The sequence below is a fragment of the Protopterus annectens genome, chromosome 5.part1 (genome assembly GCF_019279795.1).
Source record: "Protopterus annectens isolate FY-2018-M chromosome 5.part1, PAN1.0, whole genome shotgun sequence".
NCBI lineage: Eukaryota > Metazoa > Chordata > Ceratodontiformes > Protopteridae > Protopterus > Protopterus annectens.
The window spans coordinates 413,956,229-413,980,085 of record NC_056736.1 but is presented as its reverse complement, the minus strand read 5'-3'; the positions used below and the strand labels follow the sequence as shown (position 1 = coordinate 413,980,085).

Sequence of the window (23,857 nt, the reverse complement as noted above, 5' to 3'; positions counted from 1 at the left end):
TGGCTTTTAATTTTGTTTTCTTCATATTCTTTTTTTCTTTTATGAAAAAGGTTTCGGTTATGAACTTTTTTCATGTGAGACCCGTATCTCTGTCTGTCTTCATTAGCAGTTAATTTATTTTAGATCTTTGTAGTAAACATCTTTCATTTTGTTTACTTTTATTTTTGATGAAGGTACTATACATATGAATTTTTATTTTAGGTAGGCTGGCCTGAGGTCTGTTTTCAATGATGACCCAGAGCAGAAGGCACATTTGAATGAATTATATGCAAAAAGAGAATGAAACGGAAAATGGTAACGTTAGGATTGATAAGTAGACAGTGGTGTAGAATTCAACAAAAGATGGAAGATGAAACACTTGTAAAGAAATAAGGAGGTCTGTGTCAAAGCAGTGAACGTTCTCTTCCCCAAACTACTGTTCATTGAGACCACAGTAGTGAACATTCCATTTCACAGCATCAAATTGCCATAGTTGGCCAACTTCACAGACATTACAATGCTTGGTGAATAAGAAAAGTAAACAGAAAAGAACAGTCATCTGCACACACCACAGAAACTGCTTTTGGAGGGGGTGGCAAGCCCCCCTGCTCCCCCACACCCCCTGCTAATTATGTATACCAACTTTGAGATCGCACTACAGTGGGGGAAAAAGGTCAGATTTCCTGATCCCTACTGTAATGCGATCACAGTCAGAATGGTAAAGCAGTTTTTGTGATGTGTGCCGGTGACTTATTTTCACTTTACTTTTGTTATTCACCGGGTATTATAACTTCTGCGATGTTTGGCAGCTGTGGCAATTTGGCGATGTGAAACTGTGGGAAATTGGTGTTTGCTGAATGCAGTGCACACTCCTGTGGTTTTGATGAAAGTAGTTTGGGGCGGAGAACGTTTGATGCTTTGACATGTACCCAAAATAAGGATAATTAGTGTTAAAAAGCCTTTAAGATTTTAAGGTTCATCAGGAAATTGCAAGACAAAAATAGATTTAACAGTCAAGTAACTGATTTGTAAATAGGTAAGGGGTTTTGAATTTCCTTTAGGTAAGCAAATATGTTTTTATAATGTTGAAGGTAATTTGCAGATGATTCTGTCTTCAAGGTTATTGAAAGAGTAAATCATAACATTTGGGATGTTCTTCATAGCCAGTGTTGCAGTACTTATTCTTGGGATTTCCTGCCACGTAGAGACTGCAACCAGCCCGATTTTCAGAGTCTGTGCATCATCCCCAGCTGACCGGTGTTCCGACTACCAGCATCTGGATGTCAGGGTATAAGAAGGGGATCTTTTAGTGCCATCTTCATTTCTTTCTAGCCATGCAGTCAGATGCACTTCACATGTGTTCAATAAACAAGTAGTCCATTAGTCGGCTCATGTTCCCAGAGATTCTCCTCCTTCCAGTCAGATAAGTACCCCACTGGGGAAATTTCTGTACTGAAATTAATGTTCATTTATTCCAGAGCTGCATAGCGGGATTTACCATTCTTCACCAGTGTGTGTCAGCTTACCAGCACCATCCTGAATTGGAGAACTTTCTGAAATTAATGTTCAAAGAAAAGGAAACAATTGCTTCAAGTGTGAGAAGCAAATCTTCCATAAAGATTTTCACTTGTTTTGTCTGTTCTGCTTGTGGCCTCAGCACGACATCTCTAATTGTCTTGACTGTGCAAAATTACATGCAGAAACTCTCAAACGTAGGGCAGAGGTACTTGCCTTGCTTATGGAGTCATCTTGCCATGCAAATGGATGTGCATGTAGCCTTCTTGAACAGGCGCGGCCAAGCAGTGCCTAAAGTGACAGTCTCTAAATGCATTTCTAATTACATTTCCAGTGTTTACTGTGTCAGAAAATTGGAGTTACCTCGTCCACCTAAGGCTCATTCTCAGGTCAGTCGCTACCCCATCAGCCTTTCCCGCTAGGTTGTCCTTGGATGACATTTGTGCTGCGGCCACTTGGTCTACTCCTCACACTTTTGTTGCTCATTATGAGCTGGATATGGTCTCCAGAAACAGAACATCCTTTGGATCCACTGTGCACAGGCACGTAGGGCCACCCAGGATTCGGTTGTAGCTGAGGATCCTGATCCAATCCTGAGGAATAATTAAATGGGTAACGTCATATCAGTAATTATGTACTTACTGTAACTTGGTATCTGTGTTAATCAATTTCATTATTCACCACTTCCCACCCACCTTCTCCCTTCCATGTTTCTGGAGAGGCTGAAGTCTCAGGCTATTGAACTTTTCCCCCTCGATGTACGCCTGATAGTATTATGTAACTGGAGATAGGTAGTTATATTTTTAAGCATTGCTTAGCGTCCCATCAGTAAACTCGATCTAAGGGGGTAGAGTGTAGAAAGGGATTATGGGAGAGGGAGAAGCTCTTGCCTTGATTCTAGGTCTGTGAAGTGCCGGATCAGATGCCGGATTGGATCCAAGACCCAGTTGTGATGAGTAATGAAATGGGATAACACAGATACTGAGTTATAGTAAGTACATAACTGTTGTTCTCCCTTCTTATAGAATTGGCCAAGTATAATTACACTGGCTTCCTCACAGACTGGATGTACAGACACAAGAGTTGTAGAGTTGTTACACCCATTCTGAAAAATTTACAGCCAACTGCCTGGATGATTCAATTTTTGATACCTTTTAGACACCTTGTTTTTGAGGATGTGCAGCAGGTATTAAAGGAGGCAAGAAACCTTTCTGGGAAATATTATTTTCTAGTTGACACCACAGTAATAACCAGGGCCCATTCAGGAATTCTATACCACTGGATGTTCTTCATAGTCATTTTTGCAGTACTAGTACTAATCCTTTGAGCTTCCTGATATGCATAAGCCCACAGCTGGCCTGATGCCCAAAGTTTTCAAATCATCGATCAGCTGATGGATGTTTGTAGACCAATGTATAGATGTCAGGTTATAAGGGAGCATCCATCGGTGCAGTCTTCATTTCTTTCTAGCCACTAAATTTAGCAGACACGTGCAATCACCCAGCTTGCTGTTCCTCCAGAGTCCCTTAAAATTGGATCTGATGTTTCTGTCATTTCTCCTCGCAAATAGGTTACGGATCCATGCTCTGATCCAACTTGTGCACTTTCCTTCAGACTAGGATCTAAGTCGCGAGCTCCTCCAACTGCCCACAATGCCCTGCACTCCAACCAACCTCCTCAGATCCCGTCTGCCGCCAGTGGAATCAGACGTGGTTGCCTGAGTCTCGAATGTTCAGTGGTTTCCTTGGGTATCTCCTTTTCAGATGTGTCCCTTTTTCTTCATTTCCTTCATTTTTTTATCTTAAATTCCTCCTCTACTCCTTTTACAGTGTGAGTGGCTTTTTTCTTACCGGCCTTAGGGAACTTTCTCTAAATTTTTTTTCCCATGCTCTGAGTAGCCATTTTTTCAGTTAGTCTTCCCTTCTGCTTCTCTTTAATTAACAAAAAATAATAAATTCTTTCTTGGCCTTTTTTTTGCGTTCCCTTTTGTGTGTGTGCAGAAAGAATGTTTTTTGTGATGGCTGACAAACCTGGGTTTAAACAGTGCTTGGAATCCAGATGTAAGTTCATACATTCAGATGCACACTCTGTGTTTACTGCTTGGTTGCACAGCATCTGCAGTCTGTCGGCTCTGTTTGTGAAAGCTTTAACCGTAGAGTTATAGGCGATTGCAGAAACAAGCTGATTTTGAAGGGCCTTTTGCTTGCTTCCTCTCCAGGGGCTCAAACCTCCACTAAGAACCATGCAAGAGCCTCCGACTCCAAGAAGTGCCCTCACAAGTCTTTGAGGGCATCTTCAGAGCCATCTGCTAAGGTTGGGAGGCCCTCTGATCCGACATGTTCTGATCACACTACTTCAGTTCCTACGGATCCAAAGCTCTCTTTGGAGCCGTCCAGGTCCATCATGATCTCTAGCTCACCTGAAACTGCCACTCCCCTCCTCTTCGGATCCTAAATCTACTGATCTGACAGCAAGGTGCCCTACACCGGTGCGGGGGGTTGAGTCGGCTCCGCTCCCTGGGCTGCAGCAGACTCCTCCCACCAGGCACTCCAGACCTCCCTCCGTAGCTTCCTCCAGGTCTTCTGGAGTCTTTTGGAGGCTGACATGGACAGGATGATCAGGAAGATTCTCAAGACTCAGATCCAGCTAGGGGTCTTCTTGGCTCCATCCCCTACGGGTTCTGCGAGTCTCTCCCTTTAAGTCCAGTCTCCTTCTCTGATCTGTCCTTCTGCTTCGGAGTCGCAGGGTTGTGGCCATTCGAGGGGTCTGAGGTCGAGTGTAAGGAGCCTGCCTTCCTCCACTCCAACCATTGCCTTGACCTCCTCGGTGCAGTTGTTTTCAGATCATAGGGAGTCTCAGATCCAGGATGTCCCTGTCTAATCCGAGGGGAGGGGTTCGGCTTCTACAGTGTCTCAGCCGTCTCTTCCTCTTGGTGCTTCAGCACTGGACAGTTCTGGTCCGATTCTACCAGGGACCCATGGCCTGGGAATTCCGGCCCTCTCTTCTTTCATAGCCTCAGCTCCAGTGCAGTTGAGGAGAGACTCTCCGGGTCCTTTGGCATTCCTAGTGGTAGAAAGGGCTTTCTCTGCCCAAAGGGGTCTGGTCCCTTTGAGCCATGATCCGTTCTGCCGACTTCCTTTGGATCAGAGACTTGAGCCTGTCATTCCTGTCCAGACTCAACTCATCCAGACTGGTCTCCAAGCACTTCCCCCAGAGGGAGTCCCCGCCTCTTCCAAGACCTCCCCTGAACACCCCACAGAGGAGATTCCTCATAACAGGATGTGGAAAAGGAACAGTGCATTGACTCCCCTTGGAGTCAGTCACCAAGGACACGGACTTTGATGAAGGGGAGGCATCCCCCAGAGGACATTATCTTTGGAGATATTTTAGAGATTCTGTGGCAGAGAGGTAGTTGGTCAGCACAGCCTCCCTCCTCTGAGGAGTCCGTATTTCTGGAGGCCTTTGGGACAGGCCCATCTACATCCTGGGCGGTTCCTCCAGCGGTCAAGTTAGCAGATTTGGTGTCCAGCCAGGCCTGGAAAGAACTGGACTCTGTCAAACCAGCCCCCAAGCACCCCAACAAATTTTTGTCCCTCACAAAGACGGACCTGATTGGAATAAGGGTATTCCAGTGGATGCCATGGTTTTGGCAGCAGCTACCAAAAAGAAGCTAACTGAGTAGATCTCCACTGTCCATCTGCTGAACAGGGAGTCCAGAATGATGGACAGATTTGCTAAGCGCATTTATGCCTCTGCCACCTTCTCGCTGAGGGCAATGAACTACCTGGCACATTTTACTTGCTTACAGAGGGACCTGGTAAAAGAGCTATTGGACTCTTGACAAGAGACCATGTTGCTTGAAGGTCTCCCCCAAATGGCTGCACTTTTTTGTCCTTGTCCAACTTCTCCATGAGACTGATTTCCCATTCCATGGGAGTCGCCTCTTGGAGAGCCAGCTCAGGCATTGCTATTCAGCGACATGCCTGGATGAGGTTTTGTGATTTTGTGGAGTCCTTTAAGGCATCCTTTGTTAATGCCCCCTTCGATGGTTCCTCACTCTTTGGTCCAGTGGTCAAAGAGACCCTAACCTGCAGTGAATGAGAGGGGAAGGGCTTGTCTGCCATTGGGGTCAAGTTCTCCCCTCCACAGTGCACCTTCTCTAGAAATCAGCGCAGTGGAAGGAAAACCTGTTTCTGTAAATCCTAAGGGTCTTCCCAAGATCAGCATGGTGATTCTTCCTGTGGGGGCAGAGGAGGAAGTTTCAGTGGGAGATGGCGCCCCAGAGGCAGAGGGGTTCCTCAGAATCAGGCCTTCAGGGAACCCTTGTCTGATAGGCCTTTTCAGTGCTCCTGAAGTGCTGCCTGACTACTCATCTCTGGTGGCAGTTGGGGGTGTGTTCTTTCTACATCCTACCACCTGCATTGATGCAACACAAAACAAGTGGGTGTTAGAAATTATATCCAGAGGCTACACTATTCCTTTTCTGAATTCTCATCCAGAGAGGTCAAAAAGGTTCCCTGACATTCCACCCAGTCAGAGGGAGTTGGCAGTAGCAGAAACTCTAAATCTACTGCAAAAAAAGAGTCATCCAGGAGGTCCGGCCACACAAAGAGAATTTGGAACTTCTTGTTGCATATTTTTAGTGCCAAAGAAAACAGCGCATCTGTGATCCATTCTGGATCTAAGCAAGTTAAACTTTCTTGTAAAGAAAGTGAAGTTCCGAATGGTGACTGTTTAGTTGATTCTTCTGCTACTGCAGAAGGACAATTGGATGTGCTCTGTGGACTTAAAGGACACATGCCATCACATCAAAATAGACAGGTGCTCCAGAAGTCACCTGCACTTCTGTCTGGGAGCTAGTCACTTTCAGTTCAGGGTTCTGCTCTTTGGACTCATCACAGCCCCCAGGGTGTTTACCAAATGCATGACAGTAGTCGCAGCTCACCTCAGACTGCAGGCATTCCAGGTGTTCCCTTACCTGGACAACTGGCTCTTTACTGCCCCAACTAGGCATCAGCTAATACAGCCCAGGGATTACTTTTTCAATCTTGCCAACCATCTGGGGATTACTATAAATCTAGCAAAGTCTAATCTTTCCCCTGTGCAGACTTTAGAGTTCATTGGAGCTGCCTTGGATGCACAGTAAACCAGATTGCCTTTCTTCCCCCTCATCGCATTCTAACCTTCAGAGATTATGTGCAAACCATGTTGAGTCTGGCTTCTCTTTCGGCAAGGCTAGTTCTGTAAGCTCTAGGTTCTATGTTGGCTGCCATCCCACTAGTTCCTTTTACAAGATAGTTTATACGAGTCCTTCAACAGACTCTGGCTGTTCAGTGTTCTGTATTCTACCAGCCTCGCTCTGCTCCTGTCAAGCTGATCAAGCTGATTTCAGTTTGCAGAAGGCACCTTCAGTGGTGGCTCCTGTTGGATGACCCGACGTTAGGTAGGCCTTTCCTTCTTCCTACCTCCTCTGCCACAGTGACCACAGATGCTTCCCATTTGGGGTGGGGGGCATTACAAGGGAAAAAGATGGTCCAAGACACATGGACACAGAGACCATATTGTATATCAATGTTCTGGAGATGAGAGCTGTCCTACTCGTGCTGCAAGCCATTCAGGACATTCCCCCATAGGAACGGTTGCAATCCACACAGACAACATGTCAGTGGTGTAGTACATCAGCAAACAAGCAGGACCCCACTCTTACCCACTGCGCAGAGAGGCCATGAGGGTTTGGGAATGGACGATGTCTACGGACCATTTTCTGTTTGCAACACAGATACCAGGGAAATCCAGTATCCTGGCAGACAAGTTTAGCAAGTCCATTCTGACCCCTTATGGGTGGTCTCTCAATCAGTAGCTGACTTGATATTCAGCCATTGGAACCAACCTTGCTATGACCTGTTTGCTTCTCAGAACGCCAAGTGCAGCAACTACTTTATTCTGAGTCCCCAAGGGGCACTCTGGTTTACATCTGATGCCCCGGTCTCCTCTATGCTTATCCCCCACTGCCATTGATACCAAGGTTTCTCCAGAAAGTGAAGCATCTGAAGTCCTCAGTAATCCTCATTGCCCCCTTCTGGCCTCATCAGATCTGGTTCCCCTTCCTCTGGTCTCATCTGAGATATCCTCCATAGATTCTGGAACACAAACAGGATCTACTTTATCACCCCATAGAGGGTTGTCCCCACAACCTGATGTCCCTGAAATTGACCACTTCATTTCTACACTTCAGTGATCATTTGAAGGTCCAGGCTTGCTTCCCCAGTTCGAGATATTATTTTAGCTTCCCAAAAAAACAGCTACTAAGAAGGTTTACAGTAGCAAATGGAAGAGATTTGTCTTCTGGTCTTCCAAAGAAAATATTGACCCTTTATAAGCACTTATTGCTGATATTTTCATTTCCTGGCTTCTCTCTTCAGAGGAGGAGCTAGCTTTTCCACCATCAAACTCTAGTTAGCAGCTATCTCTAATTTTCATTCTGGCAGTGTTCTCAACTGTCATAGGTAGGTACTAGGCTATCTGCCCTAGGGCCCATGTAAGCCTAGCCAAAAAATGTACCCTGGCTTTCGCCACCCAAGAAAATTATTTTCCTGTGCCCCTGTTGAGCAGAGCCACAGAAGTGATCCCTGGGGTGAATTTCCCATTTCCCATCCAATCATCAAGATTTTTCTTGAAGAGTGCTAATGAGGAGCTCTGTTTGACATAGATAGGTAGTCTGTTCCAGAGTATGGGAAGTCTCTGGGACAGGAATCTATCCCTCCAGCATGTTCTGTTTATTGTGGTGACAAGGTTAAGGTCCCTAGAGCGTGTAGCTCGGAGGGATTGGGATTTCTTTAAGTGGAGCATGTCCAACAGCTCTGGGTTTGACATAGCTTTGTATGTTAGGCAGAGATCGCCCCTGAGTAGGCGATATGCGACGGAGTAAAGCTGTAGTTTTTTGAGACAGTCTGCATAGGGCATCTGTTTGAGGCCAGTAATCCTCTTTGTGAGGGATTTCTGTGGTCTTTTCAGTTGTTGTAGATGTCTTGTGAGGTACATAGCAAAAGGGGCGTTGTACTCTATAATGGGTCTAATGAGTGATGAGTAGGGAGGGGAACAATGACCTCTTTTTTTTCTGGATGAGAATCCTTTTGTGATGAGATGAGCCACGTAGAAGGATTTCCTGACCACTGCGGCGATGTGATTATCAAAGGAGAGACTACTGTCCACCTGTGTCCCAAGGTCTCATCACATTTTAGGCATTAAGTGGACTACCCGCTATGTGGTAGTTCATGGGTACAGAGTTTTTAAAAAAGGGGATGACAATGCACTTTTTGGCATTGAGCTTCAGGCCATGACTTTGACACCAGGTATCTGTCTCAGTGAGTCCCTTTTGTAGTTTGTCCACATCGTTAGGAATTTCGATTATAGCTCCTAGTTTGCAGTCATCTGCAAACTTCGTTAACCAAAGACCTTCTGTGTTGGCCTGCACTTCAGAGAAGTAGATACCAAACAGGAGAGGACCCAGGACTGAACCCTGTAGTACTCCACTTGTCACTGGTCTGATGTCGGATTTGGAATCTGCTACTTTCACAGTGTGGGTTCTGTCCGTGAGCCAGTTGGCACCCCATCTTGTGACATAGGGATTTATACCTAGTTTAGTGAGCTTATCTATAATTCCAGAGTGGGGGATGGTGTTGAAAGCCTTGGCGAGATCCAGAAAAGCTGTGTGAACCATTTTACCCTCATGTATGGCTTTGGTGACTGCTTCAAAGAAGTCAGTCAGGTTTAGGAGACATGATCTGCCTTTTACAAATCCAAACTGAGTAGGGTCCAGAGTTTGGAGATTACCAATGTCTTTGTTTATGAGTTCCACTATGATACGTTCCATGGCCTAGCAGACCAGGCTCGTCAGGCTAATGGGGCGGTAGTTCCCGGGGTCCGTCGTGGCTCCCCCTTTGTGGAGTGGGATAACTGTCGCGGTGCGCCATTCAGTGGGTACAAAGCCTGAGGTGAGGCTATGATTAGGTAGGGTGCCAGTTCATTCTATAGTTCGTGTAGAACGCAGCCTGGGATATTGTCAGGTCCCATGGATGCTGTGTTCTTGGCTTTGGAGAGTGTTTTTTACCTGTGCAGCCGTGATTATAGTAACTTTGCATTCTTCCCGTATAGAGATGGTAAAGTTAGCACTGAACCTATCTGCTAGGATGTTGGCAATATCAGTTGGTTCTGTATATTTAGTGCCATTATGCTGCAACTCAGAGCAGATCTGAGTGTTCCCATTTAGATTCTTGACATAGCTTTAGAATGCTTTGTGGTTGTCTTTAGAGTCAGTGGCAATTTTGTTTTCGTAACTAGCTTTGGAGGATTTTGAGGGATCTCCGCTTCTTAGAGGTTGACAAGGGAGTTCCTCCAGTCATAGGATTTTACTCTTTTTTGCAACAGTTTCTTTCTACTGTTGTAGAGTTTGTTTATGGCAGAGGACCACCAGATTGGCTTCCTTTTTTTGGAGGATAGCATCTTGGTTCTATTAGGGATAGCATGATCCATGCACTCGTGTAAGTGCTTATAAAGTGCAGTTGTGTTGGATTCGGCAGTCATACCTCTATTGTCCGTCTGCATGGGTGTCATGAAGTTTGCCACTTCTTTCTTAAGTGTGAAGTTGGCTTTTGAGAAGTTTTTTACGATGGTTTCACTAATTGGGGCTGGGGGTGGTATGTGGATGTCTAGGCTGATTAGCTTGTGGTCGGATCTGACCAACGAGGAATTGACCTCTGGTGTGGAACACCAGTTTCCCATGTTTGTAATGATCAGGTCTAGGATATTGCTGCCCCTGGTGGGGGTGTGAATAAGTTGATCCAAGGTGTTGGAATTTATGAATTCTAGAAAACGTTGAGCAAAAGAGTTGGTACATGAGTAGTTTTCCCAGTTAATGGTGGGGTAATTGAAATCGCCCATTATTAGGGTGTTGGGTTGTACCCTAATACTTTCCAGTGTATCAAGAAATGAAGAGTGTGAATCCTGGGGCATGGTGGGGGGTCTGTAACAAGCTACAATTTGGATTGTGGTCTTGCCCAGAGTTAGTTGCACTTGGATAATCTCGGATGCATTGTGCTGTGCAACTAGCCTGGAGGTATGGCTATCCTTAATGAAAATGGACACGCCTCCGCCTTTAGTGCTTCTTTCTGGGTTAGGTGGCCGAAAGGTGTGGTATGAATTGAAGCCTGGTAATGCAGGGGTGCTCTCTGGAGCTTTGAACCAGGTCTCTGTCACTGCACAGATGTCAATGTTCTCCATTTTAAGGAGTGCCTCGAGTGAGTGCATTTTGAGGTTTAGACTTCTAGCATTGAGTAGCATTACCCTCAGAATTTGCTTGCTTGTACCTGTTACGGTGGTGAATTTGTCATTTGAACCTTGCCTAAAAAAGGCACTATAGGGATGGCAAGAGCCTTAGCCAGTATCCGGAATCCTAAGGGTGACAGGTGCAGGACATCTCTGGCAAAGCATCGTGGACTGTCGATCATGTCGTCCCAGGCAGACAAATACTGGATCCCCTTAGAATGACACCAGAAGCTTAGCCAATTGTTGAAGTCAATCATTTTGTCCTTGTACTGTATCATTCTGGATGATGGCAGGATGCTACTCAGGGTTAGCGTCATACCTGCCTGAGATACAAGATCGGAGAGCTCCTCCATGTCTCTTTTCATGTAGTCCAGGGAGGTATGTCTCTGGTCATTCACACCAACATGGACAATGACAGTGTCATATTTGTACTTATTGTGGAGTGACTTGAGTGCATGCGTTTTGTGGCAGATCCAGGCACCTGACAGGCAGCTAACAGTAACTTTCTCCTTGTTTAGTCTAGTGAGTGGAACATCAGTGTGCCTGACTATAGAGTCACCTATGACTAGAGTGTTTGGTATGTTGTTATGCCTTATGGGCTGTGGTTGAGTGGCACACTGAGATTGTGAGCTGTGTGTCATTTGGGTTGTGTTGGGGGGTGGAGTTTGCTTGCGTTTATGCTTTGGATGTCCCTGATGCTTGGGCAGGTTTTTATTGAGAGCCTCCGCGAATGTAGTTGTGTGTTTTGTGTTTTTATGTGTGTGTTTTGGTGGTGTAGGGTGTGAGGGACTATGTGTTGAGTGTGGTGTGGTGCAAGTGTTTACCTTCTCCTCTTAACTGTCTAGTCCAGTCTTGGGTGAAGAGAGCTTTGCTTCCAGTTTGGCTATATAAGTGCATCTCTCACAGGTTGTAGTGTTGGGTGGTAGGAGGACAGGGTTGTCTGTGTACATGAGGCAATTGCTGCATTGCCCCAAGATGCCCAGATTCATCAGGTAGACAGGAGAAATCACTGGGAGCTGACCCTTAGACATGCCTGGATAAGTGCTTATTTATTAAGTACTAAAAACTGCTTTCCACTAGACAAGTGAGGAAAGTCGAGTGCTGTAGTAATTTGCAGCTTATGTAGTGCTTACAATGAGTTCTGAACAAGTGTTGAGTTCAAAGAAACAGATTTGAGTGCTGAAACTAGAAAACTGGCTAGTTATAAGAAAAAAAAAACTAAGCTAAAAGGCTTCCCTCCAACACAGAAGGGCTTGGGGGCTCAGAAGCCTACAAACAGTCTATACCACTTAACAGGAAAGGCGGGAAACAAGCTTAAATTTTTTTTTCTGTTTCCCAGATGCCATCTTTGTACACAGTAGGAGTGCCTGAAATCAGAATATGATCTCACTGCACTCAGTTGAGTGAGCAAATGAGATGAGCCCAGAAGGAGTATCCAAACACAAATTTACAAGAGGGGCGGGCAGTTTCAAGGCCACTAAGATTAACACCAGAACAAACTTCTAGGCTATGCAAGGCCTTCTTAAAAGAGGTCTTCCTTCTCAGGCTTCCAGTAAAGGATGCATCTCCACCATGGGACCTCAGTGTGGTTTTGCAAAACTTAACTCAAAAGCCCTTTGAATCATCGGGCAACTGTGCCCTAAAGTTTCTTTCATGGAAGACCATTCTTCTCAATGCCATTATGTCAGTTAAGTGAATAGCTAAAATTCAGGCCTTTTCTAAGCTGCGTTACATAATTTTCCACAAGGATAGTGTGTCCCTTCATACAAACCCTTCCTTTTTATGCCTAAGGTAGCAACAGAGGCAAATCTTAACCAGGCTGTCCAATTACCAGTCTTTTTCCCTAATTTTTGTAATGGCGAGTGATTGTTGCATTCGTTGGATGTTCACAAACAGTTGCGTTTTTATTGCGCAGGACTGAGTCTTTTCAAAAGTCAGATCAGTTATTTGTTTTCATCTCTGCCAGCTGTCTAAGTCGGGCAGTTTCAAATGTTACTCTTGCCAAGTGAATTACAGACTGTATCATCTTCATTTATAATAAAAATGGATTGCAGCTGCCTCGTCCTCCTCTGTGTCCACCTCATCTGCCTTTTCTTTCAAGGCCTCGTTAGATGATGTCTGTGCCGCAGGCATTTGGTCTAAGGGTCGCACATTTGTATCACATTATAAATTGAATCTTGTGTCCTGGAGAAGGGCATCATTTGCTTCAGCTGTGCTTCGTCATGTCCTTCCTTGAAACCACCCAGGAGATGCATAGCTGGGACCTCTACCCATTTGTGAGGAGGAATGAAAGAGACAACATCAGATTTATTAGTTATGTGCTTACCATAATTTGGTATCTGTGTTATCTTCTTTTATTCCTCCTCATCTTCCCACCCTGCCATCCCCTTTTCTGGCTTTCTAGAAGAGTTGAAAAGAATTTGTGGGGGGGGATGTGGTTCCTGGGTTTATTGAGCCTCTGGTTATGGAGTTACATATAGATATATATGTATATATAACTGTATATTGAAATTTCCCCCTACTTTTGCTGTCTGTTATCTATGTACAGCAGATTCAATCTGAGGAGGTTGGTTGGAGTGCAGGGCGTTGTGGGTAGTAGGAGGAGCTAAATACTTGGATCCTAGTCTGAGGAAAAGTGGCAGAGTCTGATCCGAGCACGGATTTGTAACCCATTTGTAAGGAGGAATGAAAGAAGACAACACATATACCAATTTGTGGTAAGTACATAACTAATAATTTTCAAAGATGTACCCAGTTGGGGAATCCTTTCATCTAATTAATATTTTAAAATGTTAATAACTTCTTGAAGTATGGGAAACAAATCCTGTGTAAAGATTTCCATTCATTTTATCTGATTTGTTTGGGGCTTCAACACATTTCTTTTTGTCAGGGTTGTGCTAGGTTTTGAGCTAAAACCCTTAACCTTAGGGCCAAAGTTGTCACAGCCAACATGGAGTCCTCGGACCTGTTTTTTCCTGCTGCTTCTCTTCCTTTGGCCGCTGTCTTGCCTAAGAAACAAAGACACAAAAACAAAAATCAAAGGAAGAGGGCACAGCAGATGGTAGCAACCTTCCCACGTCTGCATTTAAGTTGACTAGTGACTCTGTGAGGCACTTTTGCAGCCAACAGGTCTGGGAACTACCAAGTCTGGGCCCTCTGACATGACCCATCAGAGAGACTGCCATAGCAGCAGGACATGTGATTTTGGTCTCTCTGACTCCAACATCTGTTGGGTCTTAATCCACACAAGCCTTAGCTTCTGACATTCAAGCATTGGTTGTTGAGGGAGACAGTTATTCTGCAGTTGTTGTACAGTAACACGCCTCAGCAACTTGGACCAAGGCCATGGTCACCCATCGACATACTGTGTCCCCTCCATCTAAATAGATGCCTAAACCAGAGAGACCAGTCAACTTGCCACATCCAACAACCCAGTTGTTAGCCCATATACAACCCAGGTTCAATCCAAGGACTTGCTTGAAGTAGCCCAAGAATCTATGGCCTTTTTCAAGTCTAGAAGGATCAGTCAGACACTACAGACTTTTTTGCTGGGAGAAGCTTCAGAAATAGAGAGATGTTTCCTTTCAGGATAAACCTAATTCTTCAAGATCCGAGGATGAGGAAGAATTAACTTGTTTGCACATCCCCACCCCCACCCCCAATCATACCCTGACTCAGATTATACCCTCCCTTCTGCCTCTCTCCTTGGAGGATTTATCTTTTGGGGATACCTTGCATAAGATGAAGTCTTTAAATGTGAGAGTAAGGAATTCTCTCAAGCCCAACCCCGTTACAGGCAGCTTTTAAACCTAACATCTCCCACTCCTCTGGTTATTTTCCCAGTCCATGTAGTAACGGAAGCTGTCTTTGAAGACATTTATTTCCACATAGACTCTGTACCACTTGCCCAAAGAAAGCCAGATCAATTCTGTAGTGTGCTTGACTCCCACAAACAGCTCTACAAGAACCCTTAAGTTGATCCATCTGTGGTATGAACTGAAGCCACTAAGGGTTCTCCTAAGGCTGCAGCTAGAAGCCCCTTATCCAGTGACAGAGTGTTGACTAATAAATTAGGAATGTTTGTCTGTGACTTAAACAGAACATGCTGGAGAGACAGATGCGTCTCAGAGACTGCCCCTGCTATGTCCTATGGAACATGTTTTCCATCTACATGAAGCTAAATTTGCCTTTTACCCAGTTTAATTACAACCTAGACAAGTAGATAGTGAAAAGGAAATTTACATTGGGCCTGGCGCCCATGTCCCTTGTGGACGGAGGTAGCTTATAAATGCCTGGCCCTCCGTGTCCTATTTGGAAGCAGGAAATCATTATTCTTTAAAGAAAACTTGGCTAAGATTCAAAAGGACCCTTGGGTTGGTAGACTAGTAACAGTATATGAATCTATGAAACAGGTTGGGAAAAAGGCATATACTTTGGCTACCATCTCTATGCGGGCCCTCAATCGCCAGTTTCACATGTTAAAATACTTAGACCTTACAGGACCAAATCATTGCCTTGATGCAGAAGGCATTACAGATAAGACCTTACAGAGAGATGTACAGAAAACAGAGTAACATGGCAGGACGTCAATTCGATAACAAATGGTTGCTTCGTCGCCAGGCAGCCTCCACGGTCATGGACTGCTGGTTCAGTCCGGCTTCGCTGATCCGGATCAATTCACGCTCATCTGCTGTGGTCACTGTAAGCATCACCTCGCTCTGTTCCCAGCCGGCTCATGGTCAAGGTGGCCGTTCATTACTACTTCTTTACTAAGCAGTCTTTGGTCAGATCCATGCCTTACTAATACAGCCACTACCCCAGAAAAAGTCAGCGCTCAGTAAGACTTTCAGAAGCTGTTCAAACATCCCTCAGAAAGAGATCCATTCTTACTACCTATACAGCTTAGCCTGACCTCATAAAGACTGCCCACCTTACTGTCTGCCCTGCTTAGCATCAGCGCGGCACGAGCAGCCTGTTCGCTAGTAAGCGAACAGACTTTATAGTATTGCTAAGCAAGGCCGGTCCTAGTTTGCTGGCAGACTTTTAAACGCACTTTGTTGCTCATTATTTCGCCGACCGGCGAGCCGACAAATTGTAAGGGTCTATACGGGCTTGTCAGTCCGCTGCGCCTCGTTTTGGAGGAAACTGGCGACTACTTAGCTTTCGCTGAATCCAAAACGACTACTGAGGCCCAGAAACCCGACACAATCTCAGGGGCCTTATGACTTTACCACTACTGAGGCTTTTAGTGAGTTACACTCGAACATCCTCAGAAGGATTGGCCTACCACTACTGCGGTTCTAGTACTTTAGCAGACACCATCCCTTTGGATGTGCCTACAGGGGCAAGCAGGGTGCCTGCCCCTCAGTGCCTGTCTGTCCCACCCTCCCCATGTCTCCTCAAGCAGCTCTATGCAGCCAGTCAGCCTGTTAAACCCCGGGGATCCCTACCCACTTCCAGTTAACCTCACCCCAGCAAGAAGAAGATAGAATCCTTGCCCCCCATCCCTAATCTCTCCAGATTTGGCCCAGAGCCCCCAGAAAGAGACTCAGATGATCCAGACTACCCAGATTCCATCTGAATCTGAGACTGATGAAGACTCCACAGAGCAGAGGAGCCACCTTTTCTACTTTCTGAACTCTCGTCCAGAAGCCATCACAACCAGCTGCTTTCTCCACTCAGAGGAGATTTCATGGGGAAACAGATTATGTTCAATTCTCAATGCCACGCACTTGCATTTTTCTCAGATCTTTGCTATTCCTTGGATTTCTGCACTTACTATGTTTGCCCATTGTACTATGACTCCTGGTTTTGCTCTGCACTTTCTAGATTTTATGCCCAACCCCCAAACCTGACCTTTTTTGTTGAGGCTGATCCACTCCATACCCCCCCAGGCTTTCAGACACTCCACAGGCAGACCCTGCCAAACCTAATCCTGACCTCAAACTTACAGCCACCCACTACATCTAGCCTCACCACAGCAAAACCCTATAGACAGAGGGGCAAAAAAGGGGTCTAGGTTCAGAATTTCTCAAAAAGCTATACAGCTTTTCCTTTAGAGTGTTAAACTGTATCCACAGACAGAGCTTTATGCTACCAACAGTTATAAAAACTCAGTTAACTAAAACCAACTGATTATGAATCTGGTATTAGAAAATGTGTATTATATTTACAGAATAGCTAAAAACAAACCTCTGATGCATACAGGATGTAGCTATAAGTATGCACTGAGAAAGTGATGATCAGCCACACAGGTAGACACAATGCATGGAAGACCTATGGATGCCCTAGATATACATTTAGAAGCATGTTGAAGCTAAGCTATTAAGAATAAGGTTGATACAGAGAGTTTATGTAAGTGTAGTGAAGAAAAGCTAAGCTATTAGAAGCTCCTGAAAGGCAGCATCTAAACATTTGCCTAAAGGATTTTCATAGGTTTAGCACCCAAGGTTTAGCAAAAAAGGTCTGGCTCACAAAAAAACAACAAAACAGGTTCAGCCCCTCGAGAGAAGGAGCAGCAAAAGAAGCCAGAAGCAGAAATCCTAGGCAAGGAGGACAGCAGAAGAGGATCAGGCAGAGGACAAACCAGAGAAGGTTACTAGAGAGAATTACCACACAGGCACCACTGGCAAACTCCGCCTACCAGGAGCCTAGAAGGGATTAACAGTCAGCAAAGTTTATTCATCGTTAAACTTGGCACTATATTAATAAAAGATAGACAAAATTGGCAAAACCATTGAAAACTATAGACCAAAAAAACAAAAAAAGTCAAACTCTTGCACAAACCAGACCAAGGCCCAAACCAAAATAAAGCTCTACAACAAATAAGGTAATTAACAAAAGACCATTAACAGAGATGAGAGAAGTGGCTCTACAGTACCAAAAACTGTCACAAAGAAGGATTCCTATCCAGAAGAAGAAAAAACTTCTAAAAACTCCTCACTTGTCCCACCCCAAAAAACATAAAGAGCTGACCTAACTTCAACTGCAGTTCCCAGTAACTAAATAGTCTACCTCCCAGTAACTTCAAGATCATGTGACCTTACCCCAAAAAGGAAAATGCTGGGGCAACGGCCAGATTCACCCTGACGTCCCCATTCGGACCAAAGTAGATTTCTGCAGCAGGATTTCTTGCAGGATCAGAATTTGCCTTGGTCTTGCATTGCAATCAGCCCATCTACTATTTCACTGTATTCATGCAATGCTCATCCACTGTAATCGCCATTGCACAAATCAGGATCTCAAACAAATCTGCCTGGCAGCTACAATCGCTATTTGCTGACAACAAAATGACAAACTTACAGCTACAACATACAGCAAATGCACAACACAAGCAACAAAAACAAGCTAACAAATACAAAACAAGAGGACATCCCAAAACCAAAATATGAACAATGCACAGGATGGACATCCTAAAACAAATGATTCTTAAAACTGACAGAAACAAAAAAAATACTAACACTTAAAAACTAAACAAACAGAAGAAACTAACTACAAAGAACTGGCACCATACTTCTTGGCATTAACAATGCATAACAAATCAATCCACATGCAAGACTGCATAAGGAAACTTCCCCGGTACCTAAAGCATCACAGTCCCAACAACAATACAGAATAGAAGCAGAATGTCAGCTAATACCAGGAGTAAATAAGCAAAGCTGCAGCCCCTAAGCATGTCAAACCCACAGCACTCCCAACAAGCTAAAAGCATGCAACAGTATTCACAACTTGCGCCTCAGACCACAGATGACTCCACAATCCAATAACAACAAGGATTGTGGAGACAGACCAGCTGCAGCATGCATAACCAAAAAAATGAAATTGTACTGCAATAAAGTAAAACAAATCATCCCAAAAAGAAGGCAAAGCTCAAAGATGACCATTCAAAAATAAGGACAGACAACAGTCAGACCATGTGGTACAGCAGGTCACACCACTCACCTATTCCCACCAGCACAGTTCATACCCCTAACAAGAATCTACAACATCAGCTACAAGGCAATATTTGCAACAATACTTGTAATCGAGCTAGCACACTCAGGCACAAGGAGTACAGAACCACCTCGATGCTCACGAATGGATGCTACAATCCCCATCATATCAAGACCATCACAAAGAAATGGGGAATGCCAAAGAAGATAGATTCGCCTCCTCTCATCAATTCGCCTGTACCCCACAAGCTCATAAACCTTCCTTGCACAAGGACTTCATCGCTCAAGCAGGTCTGGAAAGGGAAGGCGCATCAGATTTGCCCCTTCCATGATATTCAGCTTCACCTTAAATCAAGGAGGAACGCCCAAGGATAATCCTATCCTTGACCAACTGGGCTAAGACTACACTGGTACCGGCTGCTGAGAGGCATGTCTCGAAAAAAATGTGGAGCCACCCCTGAAAATCGATGAAATACCTCAACACCTTTGATGTTAAAAAATGGAAAACTACAACAACTTTGCAACTGACTGGAAAACTTTGTCCTACATTAGCTGGAACATCACATAGCTGCAACTAATCCAGCTCTACTAGCAAACAGTTTCATTACTCTTCCAGAGAAGGGAAAAAAAACAAGAAGGAATCAGAAAAGTGAAATGGATGAAGAAAGAAAAGAGGAAGTGGGTGGTGAGGAAATATTATTACTGGATTCTGATATTTGGCATGCTATTTTGCATACAGGCCTGTCACTATTCTGAGTCTTTCCCAGACTTCCATACAACAGGCTCAGCAGAATACAGCTCAAGAGACCCTGTCTTTCATCCTTTCCCTACCACAGCTCTCCTTCTCCTGGATCCTCAACAAAACCTCTTAGAAAACACCACCACCACCAGGGGGGCAAAGAAACTAAACCTCTAGAAAAACACCACACTCCTCAGCATGACTCGAACCAGACAGCAGAAAAAGCAGACACCCTCCGTGGAAAACTGCTTTCCTACTGGCAATTACCACAGCAGTCCTGACTTCTTTCTTTTCCCTCTTTACAATAGTACAACCACAACTAATCTTCATTTCCATAGGGTGTCCCAGGAGAACCAATCCATTATGGTGTCCAAGATCCAGGTACCAGTGTCTTTAAACCAGGTAATCCACTCCCCCTTGGTATCCCCCCCAAACTTAAACCCAGGAAAGAATGTTCCTTGGATGTACATAGACAGCTAACGCTTATGAGAAACAGAACCAACAGTAACACAGAACCAAAAGTACAGGAAAGCCTGGGACACAGGAAGGGAAGGAAAAGCACTCAGGGATAGGAAATTCAAAATGGATAGGACCATCTCCAACCATCTCTGCTACGATTTCTGTTACTCCTACAATGGAAAACAACATAAGGCCAACAGGAGCTAATTCCTATTCTAGCTACCACAGCTTGGGTGCCAGTGGCAACCATTACATAGCAATAGGCGGGGACATTATTGTGGCGGCTACTTTTGCCCGCATGCATATCTGCTCTCTGCATTCCTTGTCTCCTCCTAGATGCCAGGCAGTACTGCCAGTGCTCCTACTGCAAGGGATTTTTTTCTTCCTCCTCCCTTTCTCCTTCCTCCTATGGTATTCTGTTTATTTCTTACTGCAGATTGCATCCAGATGCAGCAGCCATGTTTTACACTGTACAGTTACCATAAATGTAGATGTCCGGGATGTCCGAACAGTCAGGATTACTCCCTCCCTCTCCTCTCTGTGGTACTCTGGGTATTTACCTCCTAATAGCTCCTAGGGGGGGTCTTATGGTGTATTTGTTTGTATATATGTATACATACATGCTTATTTTTTGTGTTTGTTTTTATCCTTTTGGAAACATTGGCATTTATCCAAAAGCTTCCAAGAGGGTTCGCAAAGGCATCTGGGGGGTGAACACTGAAACACTGGAGCCTGAGCCGGCGTCATTATACCCTATACCCGAGACCAGCAGAGATGACGCCGGGTGAAGTGACAGCCGCTGCCGACTTTGGAACTGGGTCGTCGACTCAAGCTGCCTCTGCACAGGACACAAACCATTTGTTATGACTGCAGATGCTATCCAGTTCGACACATCTATATTTTATTAGGGTACAAAACTGTACTTTACTAGACATTCTCTTAAAAGAAGTTATGATACATTACATGCTTCATGCAGAGCAGCTCCTGTTGGGTATGTTACTTGTAGACACTCCTGGCTGAAAACCTAACCATTCTCTGACCAAGAGATTCCCCACTGGATAAAGAATGCCTTTTTGAGCCTCCTGCAGAGAAATTTTTTGAAAAATTGGAGCAAGGAGAAACAAAAACAGTCTTAAGAATTTTATCTCCTCCAACCAGATATAATAAAAATTACCCTATAAGCCTTGGTCTCTGCTCATAAGCAAGATACGGGGAAGCTTTCCCGATCAGAGACCAAGACAGTTTAGGAGATGGCATCTTGAACAACGTCCTAGCGCTAGGTGAGTCTAAGTCTCTACCCCCCCCCCCCCAAGAAAACAGCCATGGTTATGCTTAGCTCCTTCTGCCCCTTTAAAGCCCCTATCCCCTTAGCAGGAAGACTTTCTTTTTCCTACACCAGTGAAAACTCATTACCTCAGATTGCTTGGTTCTAAGCATCATAGAAAAGGGCTATTTCATTCAGTTCAGGGAAAAGCCACCTTTGTTAGAATGCCAAAGCCACCAAAAGACAGGGTTTCTTTCCCCCCTATCTTGCAAGAACCCTTGCAAAAAAAGGATACATTCAGCCAGTGCCTGCTGTGTTGGAAACAACAGGTTTTAATTCCAGAACTTCCTAGTCCCAGGGAAGTAAAGCACTTGGAGACCAATCTTAGATCTGTCAAAACTAAATGAGTTCCTAGGTATTCCAAAATTCAGAATCTTGTCTCTTGAAAAACTGCTGCCCATGATCTTTCAAGGGGCTGTCATGGTTACAATAGAGTTAAAAAACAAAACAAAAAAATACCTATCTTGATGTTTCTATTGCAAAGGAGCACATGAGATGCTTCCAGTTTGTTAGCAGCAGGTTTGCGCTGCCAATGCTGTACTAAGTCCACTGCTTTTTCTTTGGTGGGATCCATTTCTCAGGTAGCTCATCACTCCAAGTGTAGCTGTGATACTGCTGATGCATCCTTTAGAGATGCTGCTTCAGGCTATGTTTTGGGATGCTATTCATGGCTTCATCTTCACGCTTTGCTTTTGGATAGCCAGAATCTTTTAGTAACTCAATTGACTGACTTATTTAAGACCTTACAGGATCAAGAAAAGGTCACAAAGGATCTTGAGCAGATTTTTGTCTCTTCCATTCCTAAATTTCAAAGGACCAATCCTGCCAAAACTGCTTTTGTTCACAGCCTCGTCAGACCCCCAAAGGTAAAATTCCCTAGGCATGTTTTTTTGATAAACGCATTTAGACGCTTAGACCTCAGAAGCCTTCTTTTTAACACAAGTCTGCCTCCATCTGACATTCTCCCCTTCTTCCCCCTCAGCCAGGTTCCCTTGTCTCACAGACTTTCTATGTCATTCCCTGATTGGAAGCAGATTACTTCAGACTCCAGTTCTGTCAGTCAGCTGTCAAGGCTACTTTAAGGTCTGGAGATCCCCCCCCTTTCTGGAATTTCCCAACTCCCTTTAAACCAAAGTCCCCATTTTTAAGGGAGTACTCCAAGGTTTATTGGATCAAGGCACCATTCATCCCATTCCAGAGGTTCTGGGAGATGCAGGGTTTTATTCCAGGATGTTTCTGGCCCTGAGAAAGGAGGGGCCTGGAGGGCCTGATGTTTCACTGTTGCAGTCATTACAGTTGGGTTATCCTGCTGGCAGGCTACCCGCAGTCGGCCTGAGTTCCAAAGTCTAGGTCCAGCATCGGTTGCGGTCGCCTCTTCCCTGACGTCAGTGCGCCAGGGGTATATAAGATGCAGCCAACGCCATTTTCTTCAGTCTTTCTTGCCGCGCGGTATCTGGGAGATGCAGGGTTTTATTCCAGGATGTTTCTGACCCTGACAAAGGAGTGGTCCTGGAGGGCCTGTTCTAGACCTTTCCTTTCTGAATACTTTTCTCAAGGTACCCAGCTTTCGGATGCTTTCCCTCCAAACAGTGTTTCCCCTTCTTGCTATTTAAGGCCTTTCTGGCTTCTCTGAAACCGAAGATGCCTATCTTCATATTCCAATTCACTCTCTATATTTGTTTCTGTTCCTTCCGGTCATTTTCAGATCTCTGCTTTGCCCTTTGGTCTTTTCACAGTCCCAAGGGTATTCACCAAGAGCCCGACTCCAGTCTCAGCTTTCTGCAGGCTCCAAGGAGTACAAATATTTCCTTATCTGGGTGACCTGCTCCATCAAGCTTCCTCTCCTTCCAGGCTGCTGCAGGACTTGCATAGGATCATAGGAGGTTACTAGGCTAAGGCCCTTATAAGCATAGCCAAGAGTTTGGCCCATGTTTAGACAAAAAAAAAACTGAACTGTTCTTGAAGTGGCTGAGGAATGCCCATGAAGGAGGGGAAGAGATTTCCAAACCATGAAATACCCTTGGCGAATGATGGAAAGAACACAGGAATCTTGGGTTATGCTTAACCAGACAGGAAGAGACAGAAAAAGATGGAGAGAGAGAGAGGAGGAGTGTGACTGGGAAGAATTGAGTAGTCAGACGGTACCTGGTTTCCTCAAGAACAGCGAAGTTCTTTTTTTTTTTCCAAAGGTGCTTCAGGATCCTTTGTCTCAGGAATTCAAGAGGTTCCAACTGCTCAAAGGGGGGAAGGGGTTTTATTTCATGTTTTTGGTTCCCAGGAAATAGGGTACTTGGAAACCCATTCTGGATCTTTCTCACCTGAAAACTTTTCTAAAGGTTCCTTTCTTTCGAATGTTATCTCTTCAGACTTTGTTCCCTTTGCTGATTCCTCAGGTTTTTATGGTTTCTCTGGATATCAAGGTTGCTTACCTCCATATCTCTGTTCATCCTCTTCAGGAAATTTTTACATTTCTGTGTTCCTTCCTGGCATTTTCAGATGTCTTTCTATTCCAGTGTTTCAGTATTCTACTTGTGGGTTTACCCTTCTTCATCTCCAGTTTGTCCGGCCAGCTTTCCAATGATTTTC

General features: G+C 44.7%; 1 protein-coding gene across 1 annotated transcript in view; it reads left to right on the top strand.

Moving 5' to 3' along the window:
* The window catches only part of ZRSR2 (zinc finger CCCH-type, RNA binding motif and serine/arginine rich 2), a 748,465-nt gene that overhangs the window by 561,899 nt on the left and 162,709 nt on the right, over nucleotides 1–23,857 (top strand). The gene's annotated exons all lie outside the window — the stretch shown is intronic.